The following is a 9,800-nucleotide window of genomic DNA, read 5'->3' as shown; positions in this document are numbered from 1 at the left end:
GTTGGTTTCTTTCGAGGCCTCTGTGTCTTCAGGTGGCCTTCCCTCTGTGTTTCTCTGTCCTAATCTCCTCTTCTAGAACCAGCCATAGTGGGTTAGGGCCCACCCTAATGACCCCATTTTAACTTAATTACCTCTTGAAATTCCCTATCTCCTGATACACTCATATTCTGAGGTCCTGGGGGTTCGGGCTTCAACATATGAATATAGGGGGACACAGTCCAGCCCATAACAATGTCCTTTGCCAATTAAACTATTGTACTCTGAGCATTTTTCATACCAAATACATTTTTCCAAATCTAATTTTATTTTTAGATACAGGAGTTAAAATGTTTTATGTAGTCAAACAATGGCATCTTTCGTTCAATTCTTCAATTATAGTTTTTATATTTTTTGTTCTTTAAAAAAAATATTTATTTATTTACTTATTTATTTGAGAGAGAGCATGAACAGGGGGTAGGGAGGAGCAGAGGGAGAGGGACAAGCAGACTCCTCGCTGATCCCAGAGCCCAGTGCAGAGCTCCATGAGGGGCTGCATCCCACGACCCTGAGATCATGACCTGAGATCACGATCTGAACTGAAATCAAGAGTCTGATGCTTTAACCGACTGAGCCATACAGATGCCCCTGAATTTTTTGTTCTATTTATTTATATAACTAAAGTCTCTCAAGCTTATTTTGGTATTATTCAAGTGAGAACCTAAATAGTTTTTATTTCTTAAAATTTTTAACTAATTTTTCCAACATCACCTTTAAAAAAAAAGATTATTTTTTTATCTGTTTGAGAGAGAGAGTGAGTGTGAGCAGAGGGAGGAGCAGAGGAAGAGGGACAAGCAGACTCCCCGCTGAGCACAGAGCCCGATGCCGGGCTGGATCCCAGAACCCTGAGATCATGACCTGAGCCCAAATCAATAGTCGGGTGCTTAACTGACTGAGCCACGCAGATGCCCCTCCAACATCAGCTTTTCAGTATGCCTTCCTTTTTTCATTTGATAAGTGATGATGTCTTTTTTATAATGCTGTAAATGTCTTTTTATGTAACTCTGTTGCTTTGCACCCACGACCTACATATGGGTTCAGACCAGTACCAGAAAGAATGGGAAAGTGTTCTTTCATGTTTCGGTTGGGGCATCCCTCTGCCTGTGAGGAGGCGGCTTAGGAGGGTCACTTGCAAACCTACTTCCCTCCTTGCCCTGGTCTCCTCTGTCTGTAGAGGTGTGTGCAGAAACTGAGTCCCCACGTGAAGTCTCACAGCGCCTCCCCTCTTCTTGGGCTGGGTGGTACGTGCCAGGCTCCCTCAATCTGAATCTGGGACAAACAGTTGTTCGTGGCAACTGCAGTGATGTTCTGTGGAGATGGCAGCAGTGTTTGGTGTCAGTGTCCCTCCCAACTGTCGTGGCTAAAAGAGGACTTTACGTCCTTCGTTTTTCTGTTCCCTGGAGCGTCCTTCCTGCCAGCGAGTTTTCCCAGTGTGGCCCTCAGGCCCCAGGCGAATATTGTAAACCTGCACTGTCCTTCTATTAGAATCCACTTCCTGTCACCTGCAACCAAGAATTCTGACTGTTGCTTGGGGGGAGGGAGGGGCTTTGGAACCAAGCACAGGTTTTACTCTTGTCCCCGGTACTAGCTTTGTGGCCTTGGACAAGATGCTTAAGCATTCTAAGCCCTATTTTTTCTCATTTTGTGAAATAAGAATAAGAATATATGGCTTGGGGCGCCTGGTGGCTCAGTTGGTTAAGTGACTGCCTTTGGCTCAGGTCATGATCCTAGGGTCCTGGGATCAAGCCCCGCATTGGGCTCCCTGCTCAGTGGAGAGCCTGCTTATCCTTCTCCCCCCTGCTCATGCTCTCTCTTTCTCAAATAAATAAAATCTTTTTTTTTTTTTTTTTAAGATTTTACTTATTTATTTGACAGAGAGAGAGACAGCGAGAGAGGGAACACAAGCAGGGGGAGTGTGAGAGGGGAAGCAGGCTTCCCGCTGAGCAGGGAGCCCGATTCGGGGCTCGATCCCAGGACCCTGGGACCATGACCTGAGCCGAAGGCAGATGCTCAACGACTGAGCCACCCAGGTGCCCCTAAATAAAATCTTAAAAAAAAAAAAAATAGTATCTTTAAAAAAGAAAAGGAAATAAGGAAGTGAGCAGTTTTGTTTTTGTTTCTGCAAGGTTGAATATAAATGAGTTCTGTGCCTGACAGGTTCACTCAGCTCTAACAGCCTAAATTAAGGCTGAGCACATGATTTGAAACTGACTTTGGAGGTCGGTCACCACAGAGAACAGAATGGGAAAAGACCTTACCTGGTGCTTCGCACACTGTCCTCTGTAACTTCTGGGGATAATAATGACAAAGTGTTCTCCTTATGACAATGAAAAAGATATTATTTGGAAAATAGACTGTTACTCTATTTTCTTCTGTTAATTTCTTAGAAATTTATTTTCAAATATGTTTTAATAGAAAATATAAATATAATTTTTAAATGTTTGTATGAAAATGTATTACTACCCTGTTTGCATTATGAAAACTCATAAGGACAAAAGAGAGGCCCTGGCTACTTGTGATGACCTGAAGGCAGACTCCAGTCATGTCCCCAACAGCGTGACCTTTGAGACAAAATTCAACCACCAGAACTTCATCGTGTTTCTCCATAAAGTTTGAGCAGCCGTAACTGCTCGGACAATGCATGGCAGAATCTGGATGTTTGTCTTTGACCCCTACTTTCTCCAGCACCCCCCAAAGGAGCTGGCCTTCAGGGCTGTGCCCCAGTGGGTTTTCTCCTACCGTTTATCATGCCACGCTGGTCGTATCAGCGGCTCAGAGCTTCCTGGCAGTGGGGAGACTGAACCCTGGCCTAGCCTGCCAGCATTGCAGGCTTGAGTGCAAGAGTGAGGCCGCACAGGCTCTTTTGCTCATTTTGTGGAGTGAATGTTCTAAACACGCAAAAAGAATGGAGAGAAAGAAGAAAAGCAAAGGGAGATGTGATCTCAGTGGCTGTACCAGTTATCAATTTATTGCTACTCGGCTCAGAATCTATCTTTTATTATCTGCTCTGCTGTAATGGGCTAGACCCTTTAAGCACTTCTTGTTTGCAGCGAGCATTTTGTTAGACTTTGTCAATAGAAGGTGCTAGAAGGACACTGCAGGAGGCAAGGGCTTCTCCTTCTGGTCTGGTTCTTAATTTTCCCCAGATTAGACACACTTGCCCACCCAGGCAGAAGAGCACGGGGCCACAGCAGGCTCCCCCGTGCTGGAGGTGGTTGGTGTGAGGGGGCCCAGAACTCTTTTGCCAGCCGGTGCACCCACCCCCCTACTGTGGCTGTGAGGGGGGCCTGGTAACATCCGCCGTTGCTGCCTTAGCTAGAGAACTGCCCTCAGCCACATAGGTGCTGCCTTGGCCTGCTCAGGCGACTCGGCTTGCCGCTCGCCCATCCCTGAGTTGTCCAATGACTGACTGACGAAGAAGGATACAAGCAGCCTCCGAGGCGACTGGCTCGGTATTGCAGTTTGTGCTCCAGAGCATCTCCAGGTTATGAGACTGAGTTAGGCTTCCGTGGAGACCACAGGCTTGCCTCACTTTATTCCCCTGTTCTGCCCTGCTTCCCCCACTCTGCTCCTCCTGCCACGCTTTCCCCCTAGAGCACTTGAACGTGAATTCGCATCTCAGGTTCTGCTTCTGGGGAACTCACCCAAAGACCCACCCCCAAAGGGAGGCCCGCCCCAATAACATTCATAACATGGAAGATCTGGAAAGAATAGAGGCTCTGTTAGGGCAGGATCATTCCTAAGAGGAAAGTGAGAGAAGGCTTGTAGACACATTGCTCCGATCTCTGCCTCTGTCAGGGCATTCTTTCCTGTGTCTTCGCATCATCTTCTCATAAGGACATCGGTCATATCAGACTTCAGGCCCACCCTCTCCACAATGACCTTGTCTCACTCTTTCTACGATGACCTATTTCCAAATAAGATTACCTTCTGAGGTCCTGGGGTTAGGACTTCGACATATCTTTTTGGAGGGCACAATTCAACCCATAATGACTATATGGGTCAACTAAGACACCTGGGAGGGCCTGATTCAGCCAGAGGGCTGTCAGCCGGCTGATTGTGGTGTTCCTCCTCTGTGTTTCTATAGCGCCTGCTTCTACCTGTGTGCAGAGGACCCGTCTCTATCACAGCACCTGGCCTGTTACGTTCTACAGTAATCACCACTCTGCTTTGATTTTCCCTTAGACTGCAATGCCTTGAGGGCAGGAGCAATTTGTTATTTGGCATCCTCAGTGCCTGCTATTAAACCTGCCACCCGGGATTCACTCACCGAATGCTTGTTGAATAAAAGTAGAATGGTTCTAGACTCTCAAATACAATTTGGCTTAGATTATTGGGTCCATTACTTAGCTCCTTTGAGCCTCTAGTGTGCTATTTGTAAAATAGAAATAGTCAAATAGAACTGTGTAAATAAAGGACCCAGTCCAGTGCCATGGTTCAGAAAGTGTTAGCTTCCAACCCTTTTGTTGCTTTTCCATCTTTGAAGGTGTGGGGACTCACTTGGAACCTCCAGAGTTGGTATGAAGATTATTTTAAGATGAAGATATTTGAGATTCAACCAATGTAGAGAAAAGCCTTCTTAGAGCTTCCCTTATCTAAAAGCAGAAATTCCTAAGAAATGAGGCTGCCCTAAATTCTCTTTGGGGTGGTTTCTACTCCCAGGAGAGGGACCAAGAATAAACCTACCATATATCCCCTCTCCAGGGGTGTTTCAAGGCCATGAAGAAGATAGAAAGACCACCTGGCACCTGTATAAACAAACATTCTCATAATTTTTTCCCACTTGTTCTCCTAAAAATCCGTTTGTTTTTGCTAAAGGAATCTATTTCTTCTTCCTATTAATAGAAGCTGTTAGATATACAAACCTTTTTAGCTTTAACCATTTAAACCAGCTACTTCTTTTACTGACTCCTGTGTGCATAGTGACAAACCTTCTCCTGTTAATCTGTCTTTTGTCAGTTTAATTCACAGGCCCCGGGCACTAAACCTAAGAGAATAGGAGAAAACGTCTTTCCTCTCCTACAAAGGCTTTGGAAAAGATCTATCTTTTTCATTTCTGGCTGTGTGGCTCCACTATGTACAAATACATACATCCTGGAACATTATCTTAACAAGGATGGATGATTCTGCCAAAAGACGGTGTGACCATTATTGCTCTCGCCAGCTTCTAGCAACTGCTGAACCGTGTCTGAACCACAGATGTCCACAGCGACCCTTCTCTTCCTTACAAAGAAGGAACAGGCAGTACGTTTAATTACATTGTTAAAATGTGTATGTTTGCAAGGGAAGAAGGAAAGAATACATACCAAAGTGTCAGCATGAGTTATTTCTGGATGAAGACATTTTAAAATGTCCTTTGGGGGGGGGGGGCTTCATTTTCTAAATTTTCAGCAGCGAATATTAGTTTTGTAATAAAAAAGCTCTTTCCTCCTCAATAAATATTTAAAAAACAAAAGTAAGTAATTAGAAATACAAGATAGGCAGTATCTCCTAGATCACTCTTGTTTGCTGGTTTTTTTATTGTTGTTGTTGTTGTTGTTTTTTACCTTCAATCCAGATTTGACATGGCTTTTTAAACGTTGACTGCATATTCAGCATTCCTTGCTCACTGGTTACATAGAAGGTAGGGAGTCATTTCTTCTGGGATTTTCCCAGACTTCCAGTCGATTCAAGTGTTAAAAAAAGAGACAACAGGCCCCGAATGGAGTCACTTGTGCAAGCCCACATCACCAAACCAAAATTTAATACCTAACTTAATGTAACCATAATTGTAACTCAACTCACGTGAGTTCGTTCCTGGACGAGTTACAGGTGGAGGCTACACCAGGTGGGGTTGTCACAGAAAGGAAATTTTATTTGCAGCAAATAAGGAGATCACAAGGAATAACTTCCAAAGCCGTAACCCCGGGAGCAGGGTTGAGTGGGTTTCTTTAGAGTTAGGCTATATCTTCAGAAAGGGGAATTTTGTCATCTTATGTAGGGGTAGGCATAAGTTTGCACACGCATCTTTTTTTTTTAAGATTTTATTTATTTGACAGAGAGAGATAGCGAGAGCAGGAGCACGAGCGGGGGAGTGGGAGAAGGAGAAGCAAGCTTCCCACTGAGCAGGGAGTCCGATGCGGGACTCGATCCCAGGACCCCGGGACCATGACCTGAGCCGAAGGCAGACGCTTAACGACTGAGCCACCCAGGCGCCCTTGCGCACGCATCTTAAGGAAACGTCACTGTAGGTACATTGTGATACTTTTTGTTAGGGAGGTTTGTGCTCCTCCTTGGGCGGAGCTTTTAACAATATAATGGGGCAGAGGAAACCGTCGGACAAGGGGGAGGGGCTACGGGCAAGCTCCAAGAGCAGGAATGAACGGGACGGGGTCTTGGACTCCTTATCTTGGGTAAGGCGTGCAGGGCCTTGCTTGCTTTTGAGGCAGCACGGATGTATTTGTCTGTAATCTGGTGTGGCAATTTCCAGGCCTGGTGGAGTGTTAGTTTTTGCCTTCCCTTGACAACCTTAACGACTGAGGTTTTTGCATTTCTTTGTAATTCCACACCTCCTGGGAAGTTCTGCAAGCAGAGTGCTTGGCGAGCAAGGGGGCCTAAAATGACTTCCCTTGTTTCACAAAAGCTCTGTCTCCTCTTTTTTTTCCTGGCTCACAACCCTCTTGGGAGCTTTCCCAGTGAAATTTGAAACCCGCCCCAGTACTCACCGGGCAGGGAGAGACCAAAGGAAGAGGCCGGCCACTCCAGGTTGGCAGGTGGCAATTATAATAATAGCAAAAGGAACTTACATAGGAAGCTTGTCCTGCGAGGCTGCGAGATGAATGGACCCCCGCACCCGTCCTCCAAATCTTAGGGTTTATACAGAGGCCCTAACTGGGCTCAGTCAAGCATACTGTGCAGGTGTTTTCAACATCACATCACCATCTCAAGGTTATGTCCTTGGAGCAGGCTCTAGGAGCGGGAAAGGCAAGTGGGACCCACATTCCAAGGACAGGGGAGGGGGTAAGGAGTCTTCAAGTGTCCCGGTCCAGCTCATGCGTCTGTTGGAGGTATTGTCTTTTTGATGACGTTACCCATCATCTAGGGACCCCTCACTCTTTCTGCTTGCATAATGTCTCAACCTCTCCCTGGAATGGAGTCTGGAATCAGTCAGTCTGGAACCAGCTGATTAGCACTGGAGAGGTAATCTGCCTGACAGACCCTTGCTCTTCCCCCAAAAGGAAGGTGATCTTGCCACAAAAAATCTACTCTTTGCTAGTAACTTCCTTGTCCTGCTGCCTTCTGCCTATAAAGTTCTTTCATTTTGTACGGCTCTTTGGAGCTCCTTTCTCTCTGCTAGATGGGATTCTGATCCATGAATCGTTGAATAAAGCCAACAAGATCTTTGAAATTTACTCAGTTGAATTTTGTGTTTTTTTAACTCAGGGATTCAACATTTGCCTCCCAAACCCGAAACCAGAGCTCCTTTTTAAAAGATTTTTTATTTATTTATTTGACAGAGAGAGACAGTGAGAGAGGGAACACAAGCAGGCGGAGTGGCAGAGGGAGAAGCAGGCTTCCCGCTGATCAGGGAGCCTGATGCGGGGCTTGATCCCAGGACCCTGGGATCATGACCTGAGCCGAAGGCAGACACTTAACGACTGAGCCACCCAGGTGCCCCACCAGAGCTCCTTTTATTTTATTTGCCAAAAATACCTAGGCTGGTCACTACTTCTTACTAGAGCCCAGCTCTGGGAGCTATTTTTTTTTTTTTTTTAAGATTTTATTTACTTATTTGACAGAGAGAGAGAGCATAGGCAGGGAGAGCAGCAGAGGGAGAGGGAGAAGCAGACTCCCTGCGGAGCAAGGAGCCCAATATGGGGCTCGATCCCAGGAGCCTGGGATCATGACCTGAGCCGAAGGCCGACACTTAACCAACTGAGCCACCCAGGCGCCCTCTGGGAGCTATTTTTATCAAGCAAAGCTCCTATTAACAAAGGAAAGGAAAAATTAAAAAAAAGAATGGATAGAATGATTTCTTGTAAAGGCATATGAAATAGTGAAATGTGCTTTGAAACAAAGGTGATTTTAAGATCACATACAACTTCTTTGAGAACTTAATCTTGAACTGAATCGAAATAAAAAGAAAATAAGAATTAATTGGTGTCAAATGGCCTTATTAGGAAAAGACAAGAAATGCGTGTCCACATCTCCGACAGATTTTGCTTTTTAACTATTCTAATAAACTGGCATTTGTTGAGGAACTATAAATTTTTTTTTAAAGATTTTATTTATTTATTTGACACAGAGAGAGACAGCGAGAGAGGGAACACAAGCAGGGGAAGTGGGAAAGGGAGAAGCAGGCTACCTGCCGAGCAGGGAGCCCGATGCGGGGCTCGATCCCAGGACCCTGAGATTATGATCTGAGCCGAAGGCAGTCGCTTAACCAACTGAGCCACCCAGGTGCCCCAGAACTATAAATTAAAAATGAAATGTGTTCATAACTCAGAAAACCTCTCTACAAAGAAGAGAAAGAAAAACATCTTTTTATTGAATAAGCATTAAGCCAGAATGTGATACGCATCTCGGGCCATCTGCTAAAGCTGGCAAAGACAGAAGGAAATCTTGCTCTCTTGCAGCTGAGTGGATGCCCCTGTGACATTCGGTGGGTTTTGCAATTCGAAGTCAGATGATAGTTGAAGTTAGGCCCACCCTCTCCTAGCCACCTGGGAGATAGGGCATGATCTTCCCTGATGATCACATTTCAGAGAGATGGCTACTCAGCCTAGGGCCCCCAGGGAAACATTTCTGAGTTATGAGACTGGCAAACAGGCTTATTTAGCCATTAAAAAGATTTACATCTTTTGTTTGAAAAAAACAGAGAAAGAAATTCTGAAAGAAAAGGGAAAGGAAGGTCTCTTCCCCTGTTTCCAAAAGGCAGAATGAAGCCCCTTATCCACCCTTACACACACTGTGGGGTGACTTCTCAATTCACTTACTGTGTGTGTGTCAGAGAACCAAGGGGAAAAGCAATTCAGCGAATGTTAAATATGCAGTTTTTCCTTTTGGCAAAAAAGGAAATTTTATTTACAGCAAATAAGGAGATCACAAGGAATAATTTCCAAAGCTGTAACTCTGGGAGGAGGGGTGAGTGGGTTTCTTTTCTTTAGAGTTAGGATGAATCTTCAGAAAGGGGAGTTTTGTCATCTTATGTAGGGGTAGGCATAAATTCGCGCATGCATCTTAAGGAAACATCACTATTTTTCTCTTTTTCTGATTGCCTAGACTAATGATTTTTTAGCCATGGCACTATTAACATTTTGGGGCCAGATGATTCTGTGTGGTTGGGACAGTCCTGTGCATTGTAGGATGTTTAGCAGCATTCCTGGCCTCTCTACCCACTAGATGCCAGTAGGATAACTCCCTCTCCAACCTGTTGAGTGAGGAAAGGCTTAAGGTATAGGCAGGGAGAGACTGGAGGCTAGGTGAGGCTCCCGCAGGGGCTACATGACCAGGCTCACAGAAATCCCAGCTGTGGAGAAATGCTGAGGCGTACAAAACCAGAGATAAGGGAACATGATGAGACTAAGAAGACTACCTCGTTTGTCTTAAACGTCAGAGATGAGGTATCTCTATGGCACTTACAGCTGGACCACTGAAAGTTATCAAACGTCAAAGAAAAACTAAACATGGTACTATTAGTGGTAGAAGCGTCCAGAAGATTTAAGTTCCCTGGTCAGTTCTCGATAAAAGACTGCCACTGACAGCCCTCGGTGGCAATCCATTCG

The sequence above is a fragment of the Mirounga leonina genome, unplaced genomic scaffold (assembly GCF_011800145.1).
Source record: "Mirounga leonina isolate KUSES-001 unplaced genomic scaffold, KU_Mleo_1.0 Mir_129, whole genome shotgun sequence".
Classification (NCBI taxonomy): Eukaryota; Metazoa; Chordata; class Mammalia; order Carnivora; family Phocidae; genus Mirounga; species Mirounga leonina.
The sequence above is the reverse complement of the archived record's forward strand: the minus strand, read 5'-3'. Positions refer to the sequence as shown.